Genomic DNA, 27588 nt, shown 5'->3' on the forward strand with positions numbered 1-27588 from the left:
CTTCCCGCCTCTTTTTTCCCAAGCCCCTCCTTCCCTTCAAATCTTCGGGCCCTGGCGACACAAGGGACGCATGCGCACTAGGGAAGGTAGGCGGAGTCTTGAGGCAGAGGGAGGAGGAGCTGGAGAATCTAACAAGGGGAGGGGAGCGGAGTAGAGGAGGCGGAGGCCGCGCGGGGTGGGGCCCCGGCGGGTACGCGCTCGCTGCGTCGACGTGCTGACGCCATGACGCCCCGGCCGGTGTGTTTCGGTGTGTGTGTGTGTGTGTGAGTGTGCGCGCTCCTTGTGTGTGTGTATTTGTGTATCGGCGGTCTCGCAGGTCCCGGATGTTGCGGACAGTATGAGGCGAGCGCAGGGGGACGGGGACCAGCAGCTGTCGCCGCCGCTCTCAGGTGAGTGGGGGGAGGAAAGTCGAGGGAAAGGGTTGTCCTGTCTGAGTGGGGGGGTGTCTCCCTTAAGAGGTGACTGACCCCCCACTCTCCCCCCCACCACCCCGCGCCGCACATAGACTCTTTTCTGCCCCATTTCCCACATCCCGGATTACATGGCCCGCGAATGCCAGCAGTCGTGCCTTCTTCTAATTCCAAGCATTCAGGAGACACAAACGCGCCCCCTGCCTTCGGCCCCCCCCATAATTTTCCCAGTCCCATCCCCCTTGCTAAATAGTGAGCTGTCGCCTGCGGCGAGATGGGTGACTGCGCATGCTCGAGTGTGAACGAGCTAGGGGTGCTTGGTCGCTGCCCTCGGGGCGCATGCGCATCGCTGTGTTGCAGGGACCTGCGGGATAAAGAGCCACTTGACCGCGCGCCCGCCTTCTTCCTAGGCAGTGGGTTAGACTTGGTGCCAGATAGTGGGCCTGTTGCTTCTCTGCAAAAGGGAGGGTGTAAATTATTTGAGGGAATTTATGACAAAGCACCTTTCACGTCTTGTGTTGTCATAGGGACTCCCAGGCTCCAAACGCCTCCGAGAGCCAGCATTCCCCACGCTGACCCTTCTTTGGAAACTGTCATTGGAACTTTTAGTTCTGGTATTCGTTTTCTTTCCTCGGATTCTTCCATCGTCATGTTGCATCGCTAATGCAAACCTCCTCTAAATTTAGGAGTAGGTGGCAATTGTTTTGGCAAGGGATTTTGGTAGCCTTTCTAAGGAGGACTAGGGCCATAAAAAAGAAAGTAAGGGGGGATTCCTTTTAGTAAAATTATTTATTATTCTCACAGAACCAGATAAAGAGCAAAGAGTATAATGCTTAGAGTAGTAACTGTAAATCAAGACATCTGTGTTCTCTGATCTCTAGCCCTCCTCGGCGTGACCTATTTGCCTCTTTTTTGGTAAAAGATCTTCTTTAGTGCTTCCGTTTTTAGCTGTACATTATTGATGTTTTGAATAGCACATGAAAAAAGCAATCTGAAACTACTGGTGAACAATAACTTAGCCAGTGGAAGTTTTAAGTAACAACAGTGGTGTTTCTTTCACATTTGCAAATAACAAAGAGCAATTTTTAAAATGAACTTTAAGGTGCAGTAATATCTCAGTGATCTAGAACCTGTGTTTTCAGTTGGCAGATTATACATGGTCCCTTATTTGCTCCTGTGTTGCCACTCTTGAATAGTTGCTGCCATCAGAACAGGATGAAGAGATGATAAACTCTTACAAGCAAAAGGTTTGCTGAATAGCATTGAAGTGAATAGTTAAATTGTTGGGGGCTGGTGGTGGTGCACATTTTCTGTGTTCTTTTAGTTGTCTTTGCCAACCTTGCTTCCTGTCTGGATAACTTAGGAATGGGACACATTGTTCAGTTCAGTTCAGTCACTCAGTCGTGTCCGACTCTTTGCAACCCCATGAACTGCAGCAGGCCAGGCCTCCCTGTCCATCACCAACTCCCGGAGTTCACTCAAACTCATGTCCATTGAGTCAGACATATTATTAGGAAGCCTTATTTTCTCTTTTCTTTCCTTTGTGTTCTTTCTTTGATACTCATCTCTCAAGGCTTTTTTTGGGGAGAAAGGGCTGTCATTCTTAACTCTAGGGCCTTAAGTTCTTGGGCTTTAAAATATATATATATATTTTTTACTTCCTCATTTTACTCTGGCCTTTGCATGGTTCAGCTGTCTTTCCTGCTGTTTTCTGTTGTCATGGTTACAGCTAGAGCCAAGCAATGACACGGGAAGGGCAAGAATTTGGGGGGCATATATCTTCTTGTATCCTTTGAAAGAGCTGGACATTCATCTTTTTTCTTGTGTGAAGACTGAGAAGTATAAGTTATTGTGACCACCTCGTGCTTAGGCTGGGGGTGGTTGATGTCCGTTTGATACTTTGGGACTTATCCTTTTAGAGCTCTTCGTAGTGGTTAGTTTAGTGCTTGGAGATGTTTAATGTTGCCTATGTCCAGACTTCTGTCAGGTAGTTTGGTAAAATCTTTTTTATTTCTTTAAGTTTTAAAAGTTTTGGCCATGCATGCAGCATGCGGGATCTTAGTTCCCAGAGCAGGGATTGAACCCTGGCCACCTGCAGTGGAAGCACAGCCTTAACCACTGGGCCACCAGGGAAGTCCCCTAGTCTGGTAAAATTTTGAAGTAAAATGGAGGCAATAAATGTCCATTTTTCTTCTCGGTAGACTTCTGTCATATAGGGTGCTTTGTTTTTATTTGGTTGAATTTACTGAAGTCTCATAAAAAAGTTGTATGGTGTGAAGACATGAAATGCTTTTAGGTTAAGATAAGTATTAATTAAATAATTCAGATTGGTGCAGTGTGTTCAGTCGCTCAGTTCTGTCTAACTCTTTGCTGCCCCATAAACGGTAGCTGCCCTGTCCATGGAATTTTCCAGGTAAGAACACTGGAGCATGTTGCAGTTTCCTACTCCGGGGGATCTTCCTGACCCAGGGATTGAACCAACATCTGTTATGTCTTCTGCGTTGGCAGATGAATTCTTTACCACTAGCGCCACCTGGGAAGCCCTAAATTGGTGTAGAGCCTTGTTTAAAAAAATAACTCTTTAAAATGGATAACACATGTACACACATACGATACAAAAATCAGAAACTACATGGAGTATGTCCTCCTTTCCTCTTCTGTCCTCCTTTCATCCTTCTAGATACCTCCCTCGAAGGAAATTGTTACCTGTATCTTGTGTACCTTGACATAGATAAGGCTATTACATGCATATACAACTGTATATTCTTTGGTGTTTTTTGTTTTTAATTGTTGTTTATACAAATGGTAAGATTCTATACCTACTATTCTGCACTTTCCTTTTTTCACTTAGTATATCTTGGCTGTCATTTCATACAGTACATAGAGTAGCTCTTCCCTTTTTTTTTTTTTTTTTTTTCTCTTCCGTTTTGAAAGCTGGCAGATATTCTGATGTATAGATGTGCGATTATCCAGCCAGCTTTTATTGGATAGTTAGGTTGTTTCCAGTGCTACAATTAATTCCTCACATGTCCTTTTTATGTACATCGGTGTCTGTTGGATTAATTCCAGGTGGAAAGCTATATGGATTTTTAATATTGTTAAATATTGCTAAATTGCTTTTCATAAAAGTTGTATTAATTTATATTCTTGCCAGGAGTGTGAATCTTGCTTTTTCTTCACCAGCACTGTACTATCTGATTTTTTAAACTTCCTGCAGGAGACTTACGTGGCAGTCCAATGTGGAAAATCCATGCTTCCAGTACAGTGGGCATGGATTTGATCCCTGGTCAGGGAACTAAGATCCTGCATGCTTCACAATTCAGCCAAAAAAACAACAACAACTAAAACAGTAAAACTTTGTGTACTCTTTTGTGTAAGATTTTAAAGTTCATTATGTAGCTTGTTAAGCTTCATTATCCCCTGTAATTGTGGATAAATACTGTCACTTTTGCAGATCAGGGGTCGTGGTGAAAGTGTTGGACTGAAGAATAATCTCATGAGAATAAAGTCATATGCCTGGATAGCATGGCTTTTTAAAAGCAATGCCAGGAAGACATGTAGAACCTGTATTCTAATTTCTCCCTATCACGCTTGCTGAGTGTTCCTCCATGGGAAATTCTGTAAGCCCATAAGTGATGTTTGATGATCTCCCTTTGAGAGCTGTGACTCAAGATTGTTTATACAAGTGAACTGCTACTCTGTTGAGAAATTAAAAGACTAACCCAGTTATTTAAGATGCTTTTCTGAGTGCCTGCACAGAATATTGCTACTGGTACTCTTAATGATAGTTGCAGAATGTGCGCTTCACTATGAATTGTGAGAGAGTAGAGAGTTCATTTGGGAGGCCTTCCTGGAGGAAAGGAAGTACATTTTGAGCTGTCTAGGTAAAAAATTGTAAACATACAGAAAAATGGAAAGAATAGTACAGTTGTCATCTTTATACCAATTACTCCCTAGATTCCAACAGGTTTTCATGTTTTACTGTATTTGTTTTATCTATATATGTGCATGCATGCGAACTCAGTCACTTTGGTTGTGTCCAACTCTTTGTGGCCCTATGGACTGTAGCCCACCAGACTTCTCTGTCCGTGGGATTCTTCAGGCAAATATAATGGAGTGGGTTGCTATGCCCTCCTTCAGGAGATCTTCCCAACTCAGGGATTGAACCCCGGTCTCCTGCATTGCAGGCAGATTCTTTACTGCTGAGCCACCTGGGAAGCCACTTTATATGTGCATAAGTGTTTATATATAATATATAAATCTTTACATTGTAGATGTCATGACATGTTAATACTTTAAATACTTTGATGTATCTTTTAAAAATAGACATTGTTTTAGTTCATTGATCTTACAATACATTGTCACAACGGAGGCAATTAACAATACTTTTCCAGTACCACCTAATATCTAGTTCATGTTCAGGTTTTCCCAGTTTTCTCCAACACAACACTTGTTAGCTATTGGTATTTTTTTCTCCAAAAATGTTTCCTTAGTCTCGTTTTAAATCTAGAACACTTTATTTAGGAGCGATGCAGTCTTTCCTTTTGCAGACAGGCCATTTGTCTTGTAGAATATATCACTTCTAGAGTTTTCTGAGAAACTGGAATTTCCTCTTAGTTTCATTTAATTTATTCCCTTATCCCCATATTTCCTTACAAACTGGCAGTGAAGTCTTGGTTAGATTCAGTTAAACATTTTTGGTAATAATACTTCATAGGTGATGCTCTGTGCCTCATGTCACATCACAATAAGAGAAACATCACGTCATAATGTCTGACTGTGAATGGTGATGGATTTATTTGTTCAAGATGATAAATACCAGATCTCTCCATTGTAAAGACTTTGTAATTAGCAGGTAATCTGTAGAGTAGTGACACTTTGACACAATACTCTTATGCTTCTTCAGTAGCCTTTATCACCTACTGATAACAATCTTTGCCTGAATCAGCTATTTCTTTGGTTATTACAAAATGGTAATTTTCTAATTCTAGCATTCCTTTTACATTGATTAGCCTTCCATCATCTGTGAAGATATCTCTAATCAGTTAGGAATAGATTATCATTTCTTTCCGAAAGTTCAGATAAATTCTTAATTTACTCAGAATCCTTTAGCAATTTTCTGAGTAAGATGTTCGTATACCTCTAATGATAGGAAATGATTTTTTTTTTTTGCTCTGTTTTGGTATCTTTATAAACTCATGGATTTTAATTTACTCTGTGTTTTACCAATAATTACAGACTTTTTTGGGGGTGCTCAAAATGTCCCATGTTTGACCTTTGGGAGCCTTTTACACTTGGTATATGAGCTTCTAAGAGAGGAAGTCGCTGAATCACTTTGTTTTTTTCTTGTCTCAGATGTCCCCTCACCTCACCTCTGTATGCTTATGTATCTATAGTACACTTCCTTCCGTTTTAATAAACTGTGTTGTTCATCTCCGTATGGAGCTGCTGGCCCCCAATTCTGGCAATTAAAGGTGTCCTTTTAACACAGTGCACCTAGTGTTTGATTCATTTCTGTGTCACTGGCATTGTTGGATCCTGAATCTTAGACCTCACAGATTTCTTATCTTGAGTAGTCTTTGTGAAAAACAGCTAGTATCTCAAGAGAGCATTGCTTCCCAACCCCACATCATTAATATAATGTTAGCTATAGAAGAGACTGGACTTCCCTGGTGGCTCAGACAGTAAAAGAATCCACCTGCAATGCAGGAGATCTGGGTTCGATCCCTGGGTTAGGAAGATCCCCTGGAGGAGGGCATGGCTACCCACGCCAGTATTCTTTTTTATGTTTATTTTTATTTTTACTTTATTTCACTTTACAATACTGTACTGGTTTTGCCATACATTGACATGAATCCCCACTCCAGTATTCTTGCCTGGAGAATTCCTATGGACAGAGGTGCCTGGCGGGCTACAGTCCATAGGGTGGCAGAGAGTCAGACATGACTAAGCACAGCACAGCATAGAAGAGACTGGGGAATTTCTTTTCTCATGAGCAAACTTGCTTTTTTTCTGAGATGAAATACAAGATGAAACTTATAAACAAAATTTGTATATAATATTTTCGAGATGTGGGGTTTTGAGCATTATATACCTTTGTGCGTACATGTATAAGTGTGTGTTTGTCTTTCCTCCCTTTTCCTTATTTACATGCGTTTCTCCAACACAGTTGGAGTGTTATGTAAGATTATGCTGTAATAACATATATTTTTCATTATCACTAGATTTCATCATGAAAAAGTGACAAATTGTTCATAATTAAGGAAAATTTTCACATAGGCCATGAGCTCTAATATCTAGCTGTCTTAACACATGGTCTGGAACAGCACTAAATGCTGTGGATTTCTGTTGTGTGCTGTGGACTCAAAAATGTTGATACATCCTCAGTGTTTCCTGAAAACCCATCACACTAATGAAACTTAATACAAGGGAAAGATACAGTGGAGCTATATTCTAAACTTGTTTTAGGGTCTAAACTAATTCCTCAGTCAGTCAGTTCAGTCACTCAGTCGTGTCCAACTCTTTGCAACCCCATGGACTGCAGCATGCCAGGCCTCCCTGTCCATCACCAACTTCTGGAGTTTACTCAAACTCATGTCCAGTGAGTTGGTAGTGCCATCCACCCATCTCATCCTCTGTCGTCCCCTTCTCCTCCTGCCTTCAATCTTTCCCAGCATCAGGGTCTTTTCCAATGAGTCGGTTCTTCACATCAGGTGGCCAAAGTATTGGAGTTTCAGCTTCAGCATCAGTCCTCCCAGTGAATATTCAGGACTGATTTCCTTTATGATGGACTGGTTGGATCTCCTTGCAGTCCAAGGGACTCTCAAGAGTCTTCTCCAACACCACAGTTCAAAAGCATCAGTTCTTCAGCACTCAGCTTTCTTCATAGTCCAACTCTCACATCCATATGTCACTATTGGAAAAACCGTAGCTTTGACTAGACGGACGTTTGTTGGCAAAGTAACGTCTCTGCTTTTTAATATGCAGTCTAGGTTGGTCATAGCTTTTCTTCCAGGGAGCAAGCATCTTTTAATTTCATGGCTGCAGTCACCATCTGTGGTGATTTTGGAGCCCCCCAAAATAAAGTCTCTCACTGTTTGCTCTATTTCCCCATCTATTTGCCATGAAGTGATGGGACCAGATGCCATGATCTTGGTTTTCTGAATGTTGAGTTTTAAGCCAACTTTTTCACTCTCTTCTTTCACTTTCATCAAGAGGCTCTTTAGTTGTTCTTTGCTTTCTGCCATAAGGGTGGTTTCATTTGCATATCTGAGGTTATTGGTATTTCTCCAGGCAATCTTGATTCCAGCTTGTGCTTCATCCAGCCCAGCATTTCTCATCATGTACTCTGCATATAAGTTAAATAAGCAGGTAACAGTATACATCCTTGACATAGTCCTTTCCCTATTTGGAACCAGTCTGTTGTTTCACGGCCGGTTCTAACTGTTGCTTCCTGACCTGCATACAGATTTCTCAAGAGGCAGGTCAGGTGGTCTGGTATGCCCGTCTCTTGAAGAATTTTCCAGTTTGTTTTGATCCACACAGTCAAAGACTTTGGCATAGTCAATAAAGCAGAAGTAGATATTTTTCTGGAACCCTCTTGCTTTTTCAGTGATCCAACGGATGTTGGCAATTTGATCTCTGGTTCCTCTGCCTTTTCTAAATCCAGCTTGAACATCTGGAAATTCATGGTTCATGTATTGTTGAAGCCTAACTTGGAGAATTTTGAGCATTTCTTTACTAGCATGTGAGATGAGTGCAATTGTGTGGTAGTTTGAGCATTCTTTGGCATTGTCTTTCTTTGGGATTGGAATGAAACTGACCTTTTCTAGTCCTGTGGCCACTGCTGAGTTTTCGAAATTTGCTGGCATAATGAGTGCAGCAGTTTCACAGCATCGTCTTTCAGGATTTAAAATAGCTCAACTGGAATTCCATCACCTCCACTAGCTTTGTTCGTAGTGATGCTTCCTAAGACCCACTTGACTTTGCATTCCAGAATGTCTGGCTCTAGGTTGGTGATCATACCATCACGATTATCTGGGTCATGAAGATCTTCTTTGTATAGTTCTTCTGTGTATTCTTGCCACCTCTTCTTAACATCTTCTGCTTCTGTTAGGTCTATACCATTTCTGTCCTTTATTGTTCCCATCTTTGCATGAAATGTTCCTGCCTTAGCAGAAAATGATTTCTAAGACTCTTAACCATTTAGTGATATTTTGAGTAACTTACTGATTTCAGGTTACTCAAAGCCTGACAATAACAGTATTCTGATATTTATCTGAAATTCAGTTTTCTTTTTGCTGTCTTGTCATATTTACTTTCAGATTTTATAAGCTTATTCTCAACCTGGTTTCATAACAGTACTGGCTCCTTATTAAATTTTGCTTGTGTATTCAGGGAAGCACACCTGTTTCTTGTGTTTGTTTTCAGTTATGGTGAATCATTCCAGTAGCTTCCTTTACTTTTGTTTTTGACAGGCTCCTGTTCTAGTAAAAAAAGATTTTGAAGCTTAGCCTCTTTAGGAAACACTTGGCCCTTCATTCTTGTGACTATGGTCATGTTTTAATAGAATTGGTAGGAGTTGTACAGTTGCTGTGTGTGGTAAAGTTGGTCATGCAGCTTTGGGAATGCTGGATGCAGACCTCAAAATGGGAATTGTACAGTTGGACAGTAACCCTTACTTGACTGTGAAAACCTTTATTCTTTTTTTTTTTTTAACAATTCAAAAAATTAAAAAAAATTTTTTTTTACTGTGCCATGCAGCATATGGGATCTTAGTTCCCCAACCGGGGATCAGACCTGCACCCCTTATGATGGAATCATGAAGTCTTAACCACTGGACCACCAAGGCAGTTCCCAAAGACCTTTATTCTTTAGTGTTGCTTTCTGAGAAGCTGTTGGCATAAATCTTCGGGCTGAGGCACCAGCTATATCAGCGAAGAGCTTGCAGTAGTTCTCTGAAGGCCTCTAATTCCTCCTAGCAGTCTGTTTATTTGTAAGGAAAAAGAGATGTATGTGTAAGCATTCACCTTGATTTGAGATTTACACAGTCCTTTTCTTGGTATTTAAAACAGGTACTACTTTCTGTTTCTATGATTTTGACTACTTTAGATACTTCATATGAGTGGAATCATGTAGTACCTGTCCTTTTATATCTGGCTTATTTCACTTAGCATGACATCCATGAGGTTCATCCATGCTGTCAGAATTTCCTTCCTTTCGGAGACTGCATAATACTCCCTTGTTTGTATATAATTACATTTTGTTTATCCATTCATCCACCAATGGATACTTGGGTTGCCGCCACCTTTTGCTCTTGTGAATAATGCTGCTCTGAACATAGGTGGACAAATATCTCTTTGAGACTCTGGTTTCAGTTCTTTTGGGTTTATACCCAGAAGTGGAATTGCTGAATCATATATTAATTCTATTTTTACATTTTTTGAGGAACCTCCACACAGTTTAATGTAGTGGCTGCACCATATTACAATCTAGGGTTCCAGTTTTTGTGTCTTTGGCAGTACTTGTTATCCTATGCTTTTTTTAAAAAAAAAAAATAGTAGCCATCCTAATGGGTATGTTTTAATGTGTTTTTTAGCCTTATCTTTTTTTGAAACTAAACTTTAAAGATTTTTTTTTCTTTTATGGTGTATGTTTTTTGTGAGGTAATAGTTACATCCTGTGTTTTCTTCTACAAGTTTTAAAGTTACACTTTTCACATTTAGGTTTTTAATCCATCTAGAATTTATTTTGATGTTTGGTGTTACATAGAGATCTAATTTTTTTTTATTAGGATAACCCAAAATAGGGTTAATTTTCTTTCCATAAAGATCACCTGGTAAGCCACCATCATGTGTTGAATAGTGATGTTTGCCCACTATAACTTTATGATAACATTTCGGTTCAGTTTAGTTCAGTCATGTCTGACTCTGTGACTCCGTGGACTGCAGCATACCAGGCTTTCTTGTCCATCACCAATCACTCCTGGAGTTTGCTCAGACTCATGTCCATTGAGTCCGTGGTGGCATCCAACCATCTCATCCTCTGTCGTCCCCTTCTCCTCCTGCCTTCAGTCTTTCCCAGCATCCGGGTCTTTTCCAATGAGTCAGTTCTTCTCATCAGGTGGCCATAGTATTGGAGCTTCAGCATCAGTCCTTCCAATGAATATTCAGGACTGATTTCCTTTAGGATTGACTGGTTTAATCTCCTTGCAGTCCAAGGGACTCTCAAGAGTCTTCTCCAACACACCGCAGTTCAAAAGCATCAATTCTTCGGCGCTCAGCTTTCTTTCTAGTCCAACTCTCACATCCATACATAACTGCTGAGAAAACCATAGCTTTGACTAGACTTACCTTTGTCAGCAGAGTAATGTCTGCTTTTTAATATGCTGTCTAGGTTGGTCATAGATTTTCTTCCAAGGAGCAAGTGTCTTTTAATTTCATGGCTGCAGTCACCGTCTGCAGTGATTTTGGAGCCCAAGAAAATAGTCTGTCACTGTTTCCATTGTTTTGCTATCTGTTTACCATGAAGGGATGGGACTGGATGCCATGATGCCACTTAACATGTTTCCAAATGTATGAGGGTTTGTGTTTGTGTTCTCTGTATTCTGTACGATTGGTCTGTTTGCATATTTTGTGCTGATACTACACTGTCTTAATTGTCATAGCTTTATAATAGTTGTTTTGTCTGGTAGGGCAGGTCTCACTACCTTGTTCTTTTCTGGTTCATCAGCCTCTGTGAAAAACCCTGTCAGATTGGTGTGGTTTAATGACACCATAGGCTATCTAAATTATATTGACATAATATATATAAGGGCCTTCTCCAAGAGAAAATTATCAAGCCTCTCTTATGTAACAGCTGGGTATTAAGTTTGTCTCTTATTCTGAGTGAACCAATAATTTCCATTCAGTTTTTAATTTTGTTGGAGTGATACTTACTTTTATATAGGAATATTATCTTCAAATGGAGGGGAGCCTTGTTATAGTTTGTTGTCTCATATAAGGACCCAAATTAAACGGTTTTTGTAATGACATTGAGGTTCTATGGTATTAAGACTCTCTTGATCATAAGGAAAATAAGCCTATTTAAAATAGCTCATATAAAAGATTTATCAAAAGGAAATAGCTGTTATAGAATCCGAGGAAAAGCTGACCAGGGCTTCAGAAAGGGCTGGCACTGAAACAGTTCAGGTATTTTAGCAGTTAGACTTAATAGATTCTAGTGTTCCACCACATACAGACCTTTAGGATCCATGAAGCTTAATTCAGATTCCTGAGCAATATTTGATTTCGTCAGTCTAAGGTTTGGCTTCCCCCGGACCAGATATCTGCCTCAGGTTCAACTCTGGTTGAGGATACACAAAGCAGTTTTGAGGGTGGCTGGAATCAGAAGCAAGTTCTCTTAAGCAGTGGTTCTCAAAACTTTCTGGTCTCAGACTCTTTACACTCTTAAAAATTGAGTTTTGAGTTTTTCTTTGTGTAGTTTATATCTATTCATAGTTACTAAATTAGAGATTAAAACATAAAGCATTTTAAAATATCAATTACTTTAAATATATTAACACAAATAATATATTTTTATGAAAAGTAACTAAAAAGTTAGAAGTGGCATTTTTAGATTTTTGCAGATCTCTTAAATATCCAGCTTAATAGAAGACAGCTAAACTATCATGTCTGTGTCTATATTCAACCTGATGTGATAGATTGTTTTGATTGAAATATATGAAGAAAATATGTCCTCAAAGTACTTGTAGTTGGAAAAGGGAGGAGCATTTTCAGACAGCTGTGCATATTCTCTGATACTACACCAAAACTTGATAATCAGTAGTTTCTTCATGAGTTACGTTGCAGTGTGGAATCTGAAATCATGTTGTATATTAAAATTCATTGGTTTTTCTTGTACTTTAAATAGATCTTTAACTGATACTTGATTTTATGATATCATGCATTGGTTGTTTGGAAATGTTGGTTCATTGAGTTACACATCTTCCAAATGACACATTTCATAATATGATACCAAAAAACCCACATTAGCTAATATCATTCTCCTTATCAGAAAGATCTTTAAGTATTGGGAATGTATGCAGCTACAATATTTCCAAGATTTTAATTTTTGATTAAAAAGTTTGATTTTGCCATTAGTTACAAATACTGTCAGTTGTCTTCCTTGAAGTGACAGAATCACTTCATTTTCAAGAAAATGTCTGCTAAATATCCATGTCTGAATAACCACAGTTTGCCCTTTGTTCCAAGTAAAAGTAGTATTCCATGAAAAAAGCAGTTAGTTTAGCTCACAAATCAAGAGTCACAAGAGGTTTTCCTGGAGACTGCCAATGTACTTGAGTATCCTATAGAAGTGCTATCTACGTACTTCCCATTTCATCATGCAGAATATTTAAAAGACCCATACAAGGGCTCAGATTTAATAAAATTAATACTGCTTCCTCAGGAATATTTTCAAGTGAAATTGACTTTTTCAAAAGAATAGTCCATGATGGTAAAAGACACGCATGACTCTAGTACAGTTTGATGCCATTACCTTTCTTTATACTAAGGCTTCGATTTTGTTGTATACCAGTGCAAATGCCGAGACAATGAAAAAGGCAAAAATTTCTTAATACTGTGAAAGTAGTTTCAGCAGACTCACTGAAAGGGGCTTTCAGGGATTTATGAACTACACTTTGGGAACCACAGTGGGTAGGGTAACAAAGGTATATATTATTTGAGGTACAACAAGTGTTTCATGGTAGAATTTTACTGGATTGCTAGTACTGTTACTTAACAATATTTAATGTGATGGAGAAATGAAGGGATACTTCAGTTCAGTCGCTCAGTTGTGTCCAACTCTGCAACCCCATAGATTGTAACACGCCAGGCCTCCCTGTCCATCACCAACTCCTGGAGTTTGCTCAAACTCATGTCCATTGAGTTGGTGATGCCATCCAGCCATCTCCTCTGTTGTCCCCTTCTCCTCCTACATTCAGTCTTTCCCAGCATCAGGGTCTGTTCAAATGAGTCAGTTCTTCACATCAGGTGGCCAAAGCATTGAAGTTTCAGCTTCAGCATCTGTCCTTCCAATGAATATTCAGGACTGATTTCCTTTAGGATGGACTGGTTTTATCTCCTTGCAGTCCAAGGGACTCTCAAGAGTCTTCTCCAGCACCACAGTTCAAAAGGATCAATTCTTCGGTGCTCAGCTTTCTTTATAGTCCAACCCTCTCATCCACACATAACTACTGGAAAAACCATAGCCTTGACTAGATGGACCTTTGTTGGCAAAGTAATGGGATACTTGAAAGATTCTAAAAAGTTTGAGATTTTTTTTGAACAAAAATAGTTTTCTAGTAATTATTGTTTTCAAACAGCAGAATTTAAGGCATTCAGATTTTCAGCTAGTCCTTCAAACATGTCATAATCGTAGGGTAACCAATTTTGACATGGCTTATGGAGTTTCCCTTGTGGCTGAGCTCGTGAGGAATCCGCCTGCAATTCGGGAGACCTGGGTTCTATCCCTGGGTTGAGAGGATCCCCTGGAGAAGGGAAAGGCTACCCACCGCAGTATTCTGGCCTGGGGAATTCCATGGACTATAGTGCGTGGGGTCGCAGAGGGTAAGACACAACTGAGTGACTTTCACTTTCAGTTTCTCGCTGTGGGAGTTTAGTCACATAGTAGCACATGTAGCTTAACACTTTTTTTCCAAGCAGTTGAATACATTAAAAAAATCGGAGCTGCCAAATCTGGTGCTCTGTGATAACCTAGATTGGTAGGGTGGGGTGAGAGGGAAGTTTAAGAGGGAGGGGGCATCCGGTATACCCTGTCGCTGATTCGTGTTGATACATGACAGAAACCAACACAATATTGTAAAGCAATTATCCTTCAATTAAAAATAAATAAATTTAAATAAAAATTAGAAAATCTGAGCTGCAAAAATTGCTTTTGGGAAGATCTTACCTTTCCAGAAAAGGCATAGAAGGGAAGGTTAAGGCTAAGAATCTGTTACTGCAGCTTTAAATCTTTTGGTCATTTAAGAGTCTTGTGAAAGAAAACACCCTTCCCCCCAAATTTAAATATGTTTTATGACAGAGACAGGACTGGTGGTGTTAACTGACTTCAACAGATACCTATTGAGTGACTGTAAACAAAAGGTTTGGTAAAGGGTATGTTCTGAAATGAGTGGGGAATTAAACCAATATTATATGTTCTGTTGTGGTATTATATAAAGTGTTGTATAAAGTCGTCAAGTTTTTCTGTAAGATGTTATGGAAAAACCCGATTGACCTTTTAGGCCAACCCAGTATTTTGGTGTTTAGAAGGGAAAGAGGGACTTCCCTGGCTGTCCAGTGGTTAAGACTTAGTGTTTCCACTACAGGGGGCACTGGTTTGACCCATGGCCAGGAAATTACGGTCCCCCATGCTGTGTGGTGCAGCCAAAAAAAACAAAAGGAAGACACCATTCAGTTGGGAAAGTTAGGGTGGAAAGACTGTCTTTGTAAAGGTTGCATTTGAACTGGACTTTGAAGGGTAGGTATTTTAAAGGCTGGAATTTTGATAGGCAGAAATAAAAAGTTAGTTCAGGCAGAAGGAATGTCGAGAGCAAAAATGTGGAGGTGGGTAAATGCATTGTTAGTATAGGGTGTGTACTGGAAATAATGAGCAGTGTAGTGTAGCTGAAGGAGAAGACACATGGGAAAATAGGAGATAAAAAAGGAAAGTAAATTGGCTCAGAATATGGGCGGTCTTCCCTGGTGGCTCAGAAGGTAAAGCTTCTGCCTACAATATGGGAGACCTGGGTTCAATCCCTGGGGCGGTAAGATCTCCTGGAGAAGGAAATGGCAACGCACTCCGGTATTCTTGCCTGGAAAATCCCATGGATGAAGAAGCCTGGCAGGCTGCAGTCCATGGGGTCGCAAAGAATCGGATACAACTGAGTGACTTTCACTTTCTACCAAGACCAGGCAGTTAGGGTTTAATGTGGTAAGTGATGGAGAGACTTTGAAATGTTTTGAAAAAATAATATCAGAATGTGCTTTCAGAAAATTTATTTGACCTCAATCATTTATTAGTCCGTTCATCAAAAAAATTTTAAATAGTTGCTCTGTGCCACTTAAGCATGAGAAATGCTGTATATAATGGTGAACCAAACAAAAAATCCATATTTGAGAATTTCCACTCTAGGAAAGGAACTTCAATAAATAAAATATAATTACAAATTACTGTAAATGTTATGAAGGAAGGGAATAAATTACTATGGGGGGGGTAAATGGGGAAATTAAGTTTAATTGAGGAATCTGGGAAGGCCTTGCTGAGGAGTTAAATTTTTAATCAAGTACTTGCTTTGTGCAAGATGATGTTCTAGGTGCTGGGGATATAGTGAAGGAACAAAACAGATAAAAATCTCTATTCTCATGAAGTGCATATTCAGGCAGTAAACAAGATAAATAAAATATATAGTCATGTTAGAAGGTGGTAAATCCCAAGGAGAAAAATAAAGCTGGAGAAAGAGATACTGAGTGTTTGGGTGGAGTTGGGTATTGCAAGTTTAGATAGAATGGCCAGGGACTGTCTCATTAAATCACTACAAAGGTAATATTTGAGTAATATCTGTAGAAGTAGAAAGTGGAGGAGTACCCTCCAGGCAGAGGGAGTAGCAAGGGCAAAAGCCAGGAGGAATATATGTGCCCAGCATGTGCAAGAAACAAGCAGGGAGGCCAGGGTGGCTAGAGTTAGGTGAACAAGGGAGAAAGTGTGGTAGAAATAACCTTGGAGAGGTTAGTAGGAGTCTGGGACCTGTAGAACAGTGGATGAGTCCTTAGCTGCATGTTAGAATCACCTGGGGAGCTTTTGAAGCTCCTAAAGCCTGGGCTGCACCTTATAACACCTAAATAAGAATCTTTGCAGGTGGAACTCAGTGGCAGAGGTGATGGAGAGAAGTATTTGAGAAGTATGTCAGAGACTCTATCAAATTTTAGAGTGAATGTGGGGGTTTGGGAGAAGAAAGTGTCAAGGATGATTTCCAGGTTTCTGTCTCAAGTATATAGGTGGGTAGAGGTATCACTTACTGAGATGGAAGCAGGAGATAGGAATGGGAGGAGCAGGTGAGGGTTTGGAGGGAAGATCAGAAGTCAGGATCTTCAGTTTTAGACCTGTTAAAATTTGAGATGTGAATGAGGCTGAGTATAAATATATTAAGTAGGCAGAAATGTGAGTGGAGCTTGAAGTGAAGTCAGGATTTCAGTTAATAAATTTGTATATAACCTGCTTGCTGATGGTCTTCAAACTAAACGACATCACACAGGATACATTTGATGTGGAAGGAACTGAAACTCTAGAAAGTGGCTACTGTTCCAGCAATCTGACCAAGAAATGGTGCTGGTGTGAACTAGGATGGTGGCTTTGGGACTAGAAAAGAAGGAGTAGGTTGGAGACTTGGAAGCCTCTGAAGCCCCTAGGTGGTGGGGGTGGACAGCAGACAAGGAATGAAAGACAGCTTTGAGATGTCAAGCCTGGGTAATGGTCTGTTGTTCCCTAGTCACTAAGTTGTGTAGCCCACCAGGGTCCTCTCTCATGGGATTTTCTAAGCAAGAATACTGGAGCGGGTTGCTGTTTCCTTCTCCAGGGGATCTTCCCGACCCAGGGATCGATCCCATGGCTCTTGCTTGGCAGACAGATTCTTTACCACTGAGCCACCTGGGAAGCCCAGTCTGTTAGCAGATATAAATAAAGCATTTGGCTTTGCATGTATTGACATTTAAGAGAGGCTGCTTAGCAGGCAGGCAGTTTAATCTGTTGGAAGAGCAGGTGAGCTTTGCAACATAGACCTGTGTTTTATTTACATGAAATTAGTTCACCATGGGAGTGTAAAAAAAATTGAAAATACAACATCCAGAGACTTTATCATGACCTGTCAGGCTGTCTGTGATAGGGTCCCTGTCTATTCTTTGTGGCGTTTTCCTTTGTGCACCATGTTCAAGCTACACAGGCTTTCCTTCTGTTCCTCCAGTATGCCCAGCTAGGTCCTACTTATTTTCTCATCGTGAGTCTTCCCTTCCTCTTGGTAAACAGAATAGAAGTTCAGAGAGAAAAATTCAGAAGTTAGCATCTGGAAATTAGAAACAATTCCAAGAGATCCTTGCTAGTGTATGAGAGTGAACGAGGGCCTGAGATGGAATGGCTGTGGGAGCCACTGAAGTTGAAGTCCAGTCAGCAAAAGGCAGCTGAGTACCGTCTTGGTCTTCGTGTACTTCAGTATTCAAATCTGTTGATCATAGGTGCTAAATAAGTGGATTTCCCCTCTGCCTCCTTGGTCTGATGATGGGATGATAGTGGTGGTCGCTGTTGACTTGACTTGATGACTCATTGCTGTCTTGTCACCACTTACAGAGATGTCCTCTGAATAGGTGAACAGTTGTGGGTAATTATTTCAGAAATTTCTGGCATGAAGAAGCAACATGTTAGTTATGAAAATAATTATATGTTGACTTTGATACATTGTTAGGGACTACTTCTGTTCCTAAGCGAATGTCTTACTTCTTAAGTGATAAAGAGTTGTATGTTATTTCAAATCTACCCTCTATTTTTTTCAGAGTGAGAAGATTTGCTTTTTTCTGATTATTAAATCGTGGAGAGAAAAATAGAAAAAACTTAAAAATTTTCATGTCATTAAAAATAAGCTTTTAAAATAACTACATAAAAATAGAGTTATATGGGGGCATCATATTTTATGTGGTGAATTCCCTACTAATGAACTTTTTTCTCCAATTTTTGCTTATAAATTATGCTGTGATGAATCTTTATACACTGATCAGATCGATCCCTTAGGATGGACTCTTAAAGTGGAAGTGGAATTGCTGTGTTGAAGATGTGTTATATAATATTCCATTTCCCATAATTATTCTTTTAGTATCTTTATGATTGAAAAGATAAACAGCATTAAAGGACGTTTTAGTAAAGGGGAAAAAATCGATTTTATCTTTTCACCAACTGTTTTTGTTTTGGTTTTTATGTGCCTGTTTTAAGTTCTCACTACACCTACCAAAAGATAATTGAGGGTAGGGAAAAACACATGCAGTTATAGCTCTGGGCATCCTATATTAATGATCAGGTAAGGGATTCTAAGTAACATTTGCTAACTGCCAAGAAAGTGACAGTAAACATGATGGGAATTCAGAGGGAACGGAGGTGATTAGGAAACACTTCGAGGCAAGGTGAAGTGTGACCTGGATCCAGAAGAGTGGTATTCACATACGAGGTAGGAGAACTTTCCTAGCCTTCAGAGTGGAATAACAAATTTGAGGAATGCGTGTATGAGCTGACAAATAGGCTAGAGTAGGTGGTTAGACTAATCGGAAAGGAGGGTTCCTGCTGTGCTATAGTGGAGAGGCTTTATGGGAGTAACGTTCTATTCCAGAGGACTGCTTTTATTTTTGGTACATCTGAAGTTGTACAGTAGGGAACTTTAAGATAAAGCAGATAATGTGGTCCAATTTAAGCAAAATAAAGTCTCTTTTTACAAGAAATATAGTTTATTTATTTATATAAGTGAATTATTTAGATAATGAACTTCCTGTAGATATTAAAAGTTATTATCACACGCAGTTTTTTTTGTGACACTGTGATGATGGATATTAACTAAACTTATCATGGTGATAATTTCACTATATATGTGTATATCAAATCATTATGTTGTGTAGCTGAAACTAACACAGTGTTACATGTTATATCTCAATAAAGAAGTGATACTTAAATATTCATTTTATTATATAGCTTGACAGACATGTTCCAGCTTTTGTGTATCTCAGTTTCTTCTGTAAAATCAAAGGGTTTAAACAGGGTGATGGCTGAAGTCCTTTCTGGCACTTGAAATTGTTACATAAACTTTCAAGAATAGCTTGAGTTTTTGAAATAAATTGACCTGCAGTTAGGTTGATACTTGGGCTTCCCTGGTGGCTCAGGGGTTAAAGCTTTTGCCTGCAAGGCGGGAGACCCGGGTTCAATCCCTGGGTCAGGAAGATCCCCTGGAGAAGGAAATGGCAACCTCTGTAGGCACAGTAATGCACCTACATATCTGTGGGAGCAAAACCCATCAGTTGCATGATTGTCCCATGGCTCCCCAGGTCTAGATTCATTCACTTTTGGAAACTCACTTGTTCTCACCTTGTATTTCTAAATGACAATTACAGATTTTCATTTGAAAGAATCTGTGGCCTAAGATTGAGCCTCAAGAGGATGCTGTGAGGTTGAGAGGAACTATTAACATAATAATAGTTTTAAATGATCCTCATGTAAATTATCTATAGGAATTTATCTCACGCTGGCTTTCTTCTTTTATTCTGAATTCACTTCCATGATGTCTTTAATATATGGCCAAGCTGTGTAAATACATTTTGTTATTCAGCCCATATGCAATTTTGGTTATACATCTATAGGAAAAATTACATAATACATTCCAAAGTGAAATGTTTAGGATTTCTTCTTTTACTGTCTGTTTTGACTTATTTACACGACATTGCACCTCCTTTAGTATAGATAATTGAAAACTTGTAGATATAAACATTTGTTATTTAATTTTTTGGCTGCACTGGGTATTTGTTGCTGTGCGCAGATTTCCTGTCGTTTCAGAGAGCCGGGCTACTCTTTGTATGGGCTTCTCATTGTGGTGGCTTCTTTGTTGCAGAGTACAGGCTCTAGGGTGCTCAGGGCTTCAGTGGTTGCTGCATGTGTCGCTGCACATGGGCCCCAGAGCACAGGCTCAGTCATTGTGGCAGAGGCGCCTAGTTGCCCCACAGCATGTGGGATCTTCCCGGACCAGGGATCAAACTGATGTCCCAAGGTTGCAAGGTGGATTCTTAACCACTAGACCACCAGGAAAGCCCCTGACTAGTGCTTCTTAAAGCTAAGAGTTTCTCTTTATACAATCATGATAAAACCAATTTGTGGTATACTTTAAGTATCTCCTGCATAGCGTCACATTCTTTTCACTGAGTCATTTTCGACCAGTGTTGCCTTTTAGATGGAACCAAGGTTGTAAGTTTGACTGTCTAGCTCTTTTGTCAAGCCTTATCAGGATGCTCTTAACTTGGTGGGGTTTTCAGGATTTAGGATCCATTTCTTAGTTTTTCAAGCGCACTTGTTTTTTTTTGGTGCACCAGAGTTGATTGGTCTCAGAGAAAAGTGGCTAGCCAAGCTCACATTGGGCTGAGGGATAAACCAGAATGCCTTTTTTTTTTTTCAGTTATTTATTTAGAGTTCCAAAGAATATCAAGGAGAAATAAGAAAGCCTTCCTCAGTGATCAGCGCAAAGAAATAGAGGAAGACAATAGAATGGGAAAGACTAGAGATCTCTTCAAGAAAATTAGAGATACCAAGGGAACATTTCATGCAAAGATGCTCAATAAAGGACAGAAATGGTACGATCTAACGGAAGCAGAAGATACTAAGAAGAGGTGGCAAGAATACGCAGAAGAACTGTACAAAAAGATCTTCACAACCCAGATAATCACAGTGGTGTGATCACTCACCTAGAGCCAGACATCCTGGAATGCGAAGTCAAGTGGGCCTTAGGAAGCATCACTATGAACAAAGCTAGTGGAAGTGACGGAATTCCAGCTGAGCTATTTCAAATCCTAAAAGATGATGCTGTGAAGGTGCTGCACTCAATATGCCAGCAAATTTGGAAAACTCAGCACCGGCCACAGGACTGGAAAAGGTCAGTTTCATCCCAATCCCAAAGAAAGGCAATGCCAAAGAATGTTCAAACTCATCTCACATGCTAGTAAAGTAATGCTCAAAATTCTCCAAGCCAGTCTTCAACAATACATGAACCATGAACTTCCAAATGTTCAAGCTGGATTTAGAAAAGGCAGAGGAACCAGAGATCAAATTGCCAACATCCGTTGGATCATTGAAAAAACGAGAGTTCCAGAAAAATATCTATTTCTGCTTTATTCACTATGCCAAAGCCCTTGACTGTGTGAATCAAAACAAACTGTGGAAAATTCTTCAAGAGGTTGGCATACCAGACCACTTGACCTGCCTCTTGAGAAAGCTGTGTGCAGGTCAGGAAGCAACAGTTAGAACCGGCCATGAAACAACAGACTGGTTCCAAATAGGAAAAGGAGTACATCAAGGCTGTATATTGTCACCCTGCTTATTTAACTTATATGCAGAGTACATCACGAGAAACGCTGGGCTGGATGAAGCACAAGCTGGAATCAAGATTGCCTGGAGAAATATCACTAACCTCAGATATGCAGATAACACCACCCTTATGGCAGAAAGTAAAGAAGAACTAGAGAGCCTCTTGATGAAAGTGAAAGAGGAGAGTGAAAACGTTGGCTTAAAGCTCAACATTCAGAAAACTAAGATCATGGCATTCTGTCCCATCACTTCATGGCAAATAGATGGGGAAACAGTGTCAGATTTTATTTTCCTGGCCTCCAAAATCACTGCAGATGGTGACTGCAGCCATGAAATTAAAAGACACTTGCTCCTTGGAAGAAAAGCCATGACCAACCTAGACAGCATATTAAAAAGCAGAGACATTACTTTGCCAGCAAAGTTCCATCTAGTCAAGGCTATGGTTTTTCCAGTGGTCATGTATGGATGTGAGAGTTGGACTATAAAGAAAGCTGAGTGCCAAAGAATTGATGCTTTTGAACTGTGGTGTTAGAGAAGACTTTTGAGAGTCTCTTGGACTGCAGGGAGATCCAATTAGTCCATCCTAAAGGAGATGTGTCCTGAGTGTTTATTGGAAGGACTGATGTTGAAGCTGAAACTCCAATCTTTTGGCCACTTGATGCGAAGAGCCGACTTATTTGAAAAGACCCTGATGCTGGGAAAGATTGAAGGCGGGAGAAACGGAAGACAGAGGATGAGATGGCTCGATGCCATCACTGACTCAATGGACATGAATTTGATTAAACTCCAGGAGTTGGTGATGGACAGGGAGGCCTGGTGTGCTGCAGTCCATGGGGTCACAAAGAGTCGGACACGACTGAGTGACTGAGCTGAACTGAACTGACGTATTTATTTATTCATGGCTGCTCTGTGTCTTCATTGTTATGCAGAGGCTTTCTCTAGTTGTGGTTACTTTCCATGGTTACTTTCTAGTTGTGGTGTGCAGGTTTCTCACTGGAGTGGCTGCTTTGTTGCAGATCACGGGCTCTAGGCACTAGGCTTCAGTAGTTGGGATACATGGTCTTATTTCCCTGCAGCATGTGGAATCTTCCCAAATCAGGGATTGAACCTATGTCTCCTGCAGTTGCAGGCAGATTCTTAACTGCTGGACCACCTGGGAAGGCCCCAGAATGCCATGTTATTAAGTTATATGGTGAAGGTTTTATTTGGGTACATTGAGGCGAAGTCCTTTCCATAATCTAGAAAACGTGTGTCTGCTCAGTCCTTTCCCCTCCTAGTGTCACAGTATTTTAAAAAATAATAATAATAGCTGATGTTTACTGAGCACTTAATATATGTCAGCTTCTGTTTTAAGCATTTTACTTGTTGTTTAGTTGCTAAGTCATGTCCGATTCTTTTGCGACCGCATGAACTGTATGTAGCCCACTGGGTTCCTCTGTCCATGGGATTTGTCAGACAAGAATACTGGAGAGGGTTGCCATTTCTTTATCCAGGGGATCTTCCCAAACCAGGGATCAAAACCAAGTCGTCTGCTTTACAGGTGGATTCTTTACTGTTGAACCACTGAGGAAGCCCATTTTACTTGTATTTAGCTCATTTAATTTTCACAGTAACCTTATGAGGGGGTATTAATCTGTATTTTACAGGTGAGGAGTCTGAGGTATTCAGTTCAGTTCAGTCGCTCAGTCATATCTGACTCTTTGCGACCCCATGAACTGCAGCATGCCAGGTCTCCCTGTCCATCACCAACTCCCGAGTCCATCCAAACCCATGTCCATTGAGTCGGTAATGCCATCCAAACATCTCATCCTCCGTCATCCCCTTCTCCTCCTGCCCTCAGTCTTTCCCAGCATCAGGGTCTTTTCAGTGAGTCAGCTCTTTGCATCAGGTGGCCAAAGTATTGGAGTTTCAGCTTCAACATCAATCCTTCCAATGAACACCCAGGACTGATCTCCTTTAGGATGGACTGGTTGCAGTCCAAGGGACTCTCAAGAGTCTTCTCCAACACCACAGTTCAAAAGCGTCAATTCTTTGGCGCTCAGTTTTCTTTATAGTCCAACTCTCACATCCCTACATGACCACTGGAAAAACCATAGCCTTGACTGGACGGACCTTTGTTGGCAAAGTAATGTTTCTGCTTTTTAATATGCTATCTAGGTTGGTCATAACTTTCCTTCCAAGGAGTGAGCATCTTTCAATTTCATGGCTACAGTCACCATCTGCAGTGATTTTGGAGCCCAAAAAAATAAAGTCTGCCACTGTTTTCACTGTTTCTCGTCTATCTGCCATAAAGTGATGGAACCGGATGCCATGATCTTAGTTTTCTGAATGTTGAGCTTTAAGCCAACTTTTTCACTCTCGTCTTTCACTTTCATCAAGAAGCTTTTTAGTTCTTCTTCACTTTCTGCCATAAGGGTGGTGTTATCTGCATATCTGAGATTATTGATATTTCTCCCAGCAATCTTGTTTCCAGCTTGTGCTTCCTCCAGCCCAGCATTTCTCGTGATGTACTCTGCATATAAGTTAAATAAGCAAGGTGACAGTATACAGCCTTGATGTACTCCTTTTCCTATTTGGAACCAGTCTGTTGTTTCATGTTCAGTTCCTGACCTGCACACAGGTTTCTCAAGAGGCAGGTCAGGTGGTCTGGTATGCCAGTCTCTTTCAGAATTTTCCACAGTTTATTGTGATCCACACAGTCAAAGACTTTGGCATAGTGAATAAAGCAGAAATAGATATTTTCTGGAACTCTCTTGCTTTTTCGATGATCCAGTGGATGTTGGCAATTGGATCTCTGGTTCCTCTGCCTTTTCTAAAACCAGCTTGAACATCTTGAAGTTCATGGTTCATGTATTGTTGAAGCCTTGCTTGGAGAATTTTGAGCATTACTTTACTAGCTCAAAGTGAGATGAGTGCAATTGTGTGGTAGTTTGAGCATTCTTTGGCATTGCCTTTCTGTGGGATTGGAACGAAACTGACCTTTTCTAGTCCTGTGGCCACTGCTGAGTTTTCCAAATTTGCTGGCATATTGAGCGCAGCACTTTCACAGCGTTGTCTTTCAGGATTTAAAATAGCTCAACTGGAATTCCATCACCTCCACTAGCTTTGTTCATAGTGATGAACACTTGACTTCACATTCCAGGATATCTGACTCTAGGTGAGTGATCACACCATCATGATTTTCTGGGTCGTGAAGATCTTTTTTGTACAGTTCTATGTATTCTTGCCACCTCTTCTTAATATCTTCTGCTTCTGTTAGGTCCATACCATTTCTGTGCTTTATTGAGCCCATCTTTGCATACCAGATTGGCATACCAGACCACCTGACCTGCCTCTTGAGAAACCTGTGTGCAGGTCAGGAACTGGACATAGAAAAACAGACTGGTTCCAAATAGGAAAAGGAGTTCCTTTGGTATCTGTAGTTTTCTTGAAGAGATCTCTAGTCTTTCTCATTCTGTTGTTTTCCTCTATTTCTTTGCATCGATCACTGAGGAAGGCTTTCTTATCTCTCCTTGCTATTCTTTGGAACTCTGCATTCACATGGGTATATCTTTCCTTTTCTCCTTTGCTTTTCGCCTCCCTTCTTTTCACAGCTATTTGTAAGACCTCCTCAGACAGCCATTTTGCTTTTTTGCATTTCTTTTTCTTGGGGATGGTCTTGATTCCTGTCTCCTGCACAATGTCACGAACCTCCATCCATAGTTCATCAGGCACTCTGTCTATCAGATCTAGTCCCTTAAATCTATTTCTAACTTCCACTGTATAGTCATAAGGGGTTTGATTTAGGTCATACCAGAATGGTCTAGTGGTTTTCTCCACTTTCTTCCATTTCAGTCTGAATTTGGCAATAAGGAGTTCATGATCCAAGCCACAGTCAGCTCCCAGTCTTATTTTTGCTGACTGTATAGAGCTTCTTCATCTTTGGCTGCAAAGAATATAATCAGTGTGATTTTGGTGTCAACCATCTGTTGATGTCCATGTGTAGAGTCTTCTCTTGTGTTGTTGGAAGAGGGTGTTTGCCATGACCAGTGCCTTCTCTTGGCAGAACTCTATTAGCCTTTGCCCTGCTTCATTCTGTACTCCAAGGCCAAATTTGCCTGTTACTTCAGGTGTTTCTTGACTTCCTACTTTTGCATTCCAATCCCCTATAATGAAAAGGACATCTCTTTTGGGTGTTAGTTCTAGAAGGTCTTGTAGGTCTTCATAGAACTGTTCAACTTCAGCTTCTTCAGCATTACTGGTTGGGGCATAGACTTGGATTACCGTGATATTGAATGGTTTGCCTTGGAAATGAACAGAGATCATTCTGTCCTTTTTGCGATTGCATCCAAGTACTGCATTTGGACTCTCTTATTGACTATGATGGCTACTCCATTTCTTCTAAGGGATTCCTACCTGCAGTAGTAGATATAATGGTCATCTGAGTTACATTCACCCATTCCAGTCCATCGTAGTTCACTGATTCCTAGAATGTTGATGTTCACTCTTGCCATCTCCTGTTGACCACTTCCAATTTGCCTTGATTCATGGACCTAACATTCCAGGTTCCTATGCAATATTGCTCTTTACAGCATCGAACCTTGCTTCTATCACCAGTCCCATTAACAACTGGGTGGTATTTTTGCTTTGGCTCCATCCCTTTATTCTTTCTGGAGTTAATTCTCCACTGATCTCCAGAAGCATATTGGGCACCTATAGACCTGCGGAGTTCCTTTTTCAGTATCCTGTCTTTTTGCCTTTTCATACTGTTTATGGGGTTCTCAAGGCAAGAATACTGAAGCGGTTTGCCATTCCCTTCTCCAGTGGACCACAATCTGTCAGACCTCTCCACCATGACCCATCTGTCTTAGGTGGCCCCATACGGCATGGCTTAGTTTCATTGAGTTAGACAAGGCTGTGGTCCATGTGATCAGATTGGCTAGTTGTCTGTGATTGTAGTTTCAGTCTGTCTGCCCTCTGATCCCCTCTCTCAGTGCCTTCTGTCTTACTTGGGTTTCACTTACCTTGGATGTGGGGTCTCTCTTCACTGCTGCTCCAGCAAAGTGCAGCCGCCGCCCCTTACCTTGGATGTGGGGTAGCTCCTCTCAGCCACTGCCCCTGAGGTATAGAGAGGCTTTTTTTTAGTAACTTGCCTGAGATCATATAACTAGTAACTACTGTGTTGTTCTAAGCAAAAAATCACTTGGTAAGCATGAAACTTAGCAAAGAGAGGTAAAAATCCTTGAAGCTATTCTATCTGGATCATGATCTATTCACTCATTCCTTTTTCAATATTTACTGAGCACCTACTATTAGCTGGGCACTGCCTAAATACTTGGCTTACTAAGGTTTAGTGCCCTCCTGGGTCACTCAGTCTAGTGGGAAAGACATATAATTATAATAGCAAGAGAGCTACACTTTGAGAGTAAATAGGAAGGAAGCATTTCATTCTGCTTGGAAAGATTAGAGTAGCTGTTTACCTCTCCAAAGAAGAAAGAAAGGCGTTCTAGGTAGAGGAAACCTTAATGCAGAGATGGTATGGTCAAAACAGCTTACTCAGCAGGAATGAAATAAGAAAATCTTACAATTAAGGTAGTATTGCAGTATACGAATGTTCTGAATTAATTAAACTGGTTGTTGTTCCTGGAGATCAAGAGAAACAGACAAGCTTGGGATGTATTTCTGAGGTAAAATTGATAAGACATGATGATTAAGTTGAGGGGGAGGTAGGGAAGTGAGGGAGAGTAAGAAGTTGAAGCTAATGTTTATAGCTTGAGTACTTAGATGAATGGTGGGATCACTGGAAGACAGCAGGTTTTTTGAGGAAGGATGGACCTCCATTTTGGACTTACTTAGTTTGAGATGTCAACCAGATAGCCATGTGACGTCTCATGGCAGGAAGTTGGTTTGCATTGCAGAAGAGCTAGGCAGGAGCGTCTGTGGTAACTATAAAGCCATAGAAATTACTGAAATGGGGGTGATTATAGTGATTTTGATTGTCTAGAAGGCAGGGGCAAAAAAAAAAAGAGGGACCATTATTCTTCTGTTTTCAGTAAATCCTTGT

The 27588-nt window shown here is 40.5% G+C and overlaps 1 protein-coding gene across 3 annotated transcripts in view; it reads left to right on the plus strand.

Annotated features, from left to right (window-relative positions):
• The first annotated feature begins 222 nt into the window (after positions 1–222).
• Positions 223–27588, plus strand: part of SPOP (speckle type BTB/POZ protein) — an 82147-nt gene continuing 54781 nt past the window's right edge. For 2 of the 3 annotated variants that reach the window (XM_004012788.6, XM_027974688.3), the window contains exon 1: positions 223–389. The gene's annotated coding sequence lies outside the window, so the exon portion shown is untranslated. Of the gene's footprint in view, positions 390–1552; positions 1658–27588 lie in introns of all 3 variants that reach the window. The other variant, XM_042255839.2, reaches the window with a different exon arrangement.

Source organism: Ovis aries, chromosome 11 (assembly GCF_016772045.2).
Source record: "Ovis aries strain OAR_USU_Benz2616 breed Rambouillet chromosome 11, ARS-UI_Ramb_v3.0, whole genome shotgun sequence".
Taxonomy (NCBI): Eukaryota; Metazoa; Chordata; class Mammalia; order Artiodactyla; family Bovidae; genus Ovis; species Ovis aries.